This window comes from Palaemon carinicauda, chromosome 24 (genome assembly GCF_036898095.1).
Source record: "Palaemon carinicauda isolate YSFRI2023 chromosome 24, ASM3689809v2, whole genome shotgun sequence".
In the NCBI taxonomy this organism is placed as follows: domain Eukaryota; kingdom Metazoa; phylum Arthropoda; class Malacostraca; order Decapoda; family Palaemonidae; genus Palaemon; species Palaemon carinicauda.
The window spans coordinates 89496565-89500047 of NC_090748.1; positions in this window are offsets into that span (position 1 = coordinate 89496565).

The window sequence follows — 3483 nt, forward strand, 5'->3', positions numbered from 1 at the left end:
ATATTATATATATATATACACACTGTATATATGTATATATATATTATATATATTTATATATAATGTATATATATACACTATATATATATTATATATATATATATATATAAATATAATATGTATATATACAGTGTATATATATAATATATATACATATATATATATATATATATATATATATATATATATATATATATATATATATATATATACATATATACACTGTATATATATTTATTTATTTATTTATTTATTTATTTATTTCCTGTCACGCTGAGCAGCGTTGCCAAACCTATGACTTATCGGTTTCTCTCCCATCCTCGGGTAGGATGGAGAGCGAGTAGTCATACCTTGGCGAGAGGGGCTACCACAACAGTTAGTTGGGAAAGGGGGAAGGGTTGAATCTCTGTGCATATATATCTAAATATTTAGGCGCTGATTTTGACGGGCCGCGTACACAAGTAAAGATAATAACAATGATGACGAAGCTTCTGAAAGCCATAGTGCCAGCGAGTTGCCCTGTGAGCTCATATTTATAAATTGTATAGTGACAGAGAAGGCATTTCCTAAAGGGAAGTGTCCGTGGTTTGCGGTAAGCAAAGAACGTGTCACCAGTGAAGTGTGTACCGTTTATGTTTGCGGTATGCAAGTAACGTTTTTTTTTTTCTTTTGCGGTATGCAAGTTTTTTTTTTTAATTTTTTTTTCTTTGCGGTATGCAAGTGGTTTTTTTTTTTTTTTTTTTTTTTTTTTTTTTTTTTTTTTTTTTTTTTTTTTTTTTTTTTTGAGGCATTTACGTTTCCACATGGTAGTTAAATGGACGTTCTTTTATTTTTCTTTTGCGGTATGCAAGTGTGTGTTTTTTTTTTTTTTTTTTTTTTTTTTTTTTTTTTTTTTTTTTTTTTTTTTTTTTAGGCATTTACGTTTCCACATGGTAGTTAAAGGGAAGGTTTATATTTATCGTCACCTGTTATGTCCCTGTTCCCCTGTTTACTGAAAACTTATCATTAAATCTTAATTTAATTAAAGGGTTTATAACGTAATCATCATTATCTTTGGGTTTTAGTTTGTTGATTGTAGACTTTATTTTTTCCCCAGAATTTATTAGTATGAAATTTTTATTATTTTTATTTTTTAGATCTTTTTATGGGTAAACTTGCTTAAATGAGGATATAATTTACTTGTTAAGATCAATAGAAACGCTTTTTTTTTAAATATACTCTAATTATTTAGTTTGTAAACTTCCATTTTTAATTTTTTTTTTTAACTCTGAAAACATTTTCTCATGAACGTTAGTTTTTCATATTTCCTCTTTAAAGGCTTAAAAGCTGCTCATGAATGTCAGAGGCAGGGGACAGTGACATTGCCCTATCAAAGAGGACAGTAGCCTAGAGACTGACCCTTTATACACATGATCAGCGCCCAAGCTAGGACCAAGGAGGGCCGGGCAGTGGCTGCTGATGACTAAGCAGATAGAGGTATAGGCTCCCCAAACAACCCATCCTTAGCTCACAAGGATGGTGAGGTTGCAGCAACCAAAGGAACTAACGAATTTGAGCGGGACTCGAACCCCAGTTTGGCGATTACCAGGCAAAGACGTTATTAACCCTTTTACCCCCAGGCTATTTGGAAATTTCCAACCCTTAACCCCCAGGGGGTTATTTTTTTCCCAGCACATTTTGCAGTATATATTTTTTTTTTAAATTGCTCTAACAACCTTTAAATTTTGTCATAGGGAGGTCAAAAAATCTTCTCAATAAATTATAAAAAATATGAAAAAAAAAATATTTTTATAGCATTTTTTTTGCAAGGACGTACTGGTACGTCAATGGGGGTAAAGGGATGGCTTTTGTGAAACGTACCAGTACGTCCTTTGGGGGTAAAAGGGTTAACAGGCCATCACAACCCTTATTGTATTGAAAACTTTCCCTAATGTCTCCTTGCTTCTGTAGATGTTAAACCCAGCAATGAATGTAAGTTGTATGGTAGTATCATCTGTAGGTCGCCTATACTTGAAAAGATTCAATTTTGTTTTAATTTATTATTATTATTATTATTATTATTATTATTATTATTATTATTATTATTATCATCATCACAAGCTAGGCTATAATCCTCGTTGGAAAAGCAAGATGCCACAAGCGCAAGGGCCTCAGCGGGGAAAAATAGCAATATTATTATTATTATTACTACAAGCCAAGCTACAACCCTAGTTGGAAAAGCAAGATGCTATAAGCCCAGGGGCCCCAACAGGGAAAAATAGCCCAGTGAGGAAAGGAAATAAGGAAATAACTAAATGAAGAGAACAAATTAACAATAAATCATTCTAAAAACAGTAACAACGTCAAAACAGACATGTCATATATAAACTATTAACAACATCAAAAACAAATATGTCATAAATAAACTATAAAAAGACTCATGTCTGCCTGGTCAACAAAAAAAAGCATTTGCTCCAACTTTGAACTTTTGAAGTTCTACTGATTCAACAAATATGTCATAAATAAACTATAAAAAGACTCATGTCAGCCTGGTCAACAAAAAAGCATTTGCTCCAACTTTGAACTTTTGAAGTTCTACTGATTCAACTGATTTAACCATGATCAAGTCCTCTCGTTGATTTCAAGTTCGCGTATCAAGTTTAGAGTATGGCAGAGATCAAGTTTCGGTTTTTTCTCAAGTTGCTATGAGCATGAGGGATCTCAAGTCCTGTTCGTCGTTATTAAGTTGCTCGTAAACTTGCTGGTATAAGCCTATGATATTGTGCTCTAATTCAGTTATTATTATTATTATTATTATTGTTGTTGTTGCTGTTGTTGTTGTTGTTATTGATAATATAATTATTATTGTAATTATTAATAGTATTGTTATTCTTATTATTATTATTGTTGTTGTTGTTGTTGTTGTTGTTATTATTATTGATATTATAATTATTATTGTTATTATTATTAATATTATTATTATTATTATTATTATTATTATTATTATTAGCTCAGCTACAAACCTAGTTGGAAAGCAGGATACTATAACCCCAAGGGCTCCTACTGGGAAAAATAGCCCGGCGAGGAAAGTAAATAAACTAAATGAAAAGTAATTAATAAAGCATATAGCATACCTTAGGAACTGTATCAACGTCAAAATAGATCCGCCATACATAAACTATGAAGATAGACTCGTGTCATCTTGGTCAACATAAAAACATTTGCTGAGCAAGTTTGAACTTCTGAAATCCCACTGATTCAATTACCTGATTAGGAAGATCATTCCACAGTCTGGTCGCAGCTGGAATGTTAGTCATTTATTTGCTGATGTCAACATTAAAACCTGTTCATATCCCAAAGATGTTTTGTAACATTTTTGCCGTCAAGATGATGTTAGTTGGTGTTTAAAGTATATTAGTTCATTTGGGCATTGTGGATGGAATTAGGAATAGATTAATGCATTCAACTCTTTAAGGGCATCGTATGAAAAAACCTTTTGGAGAT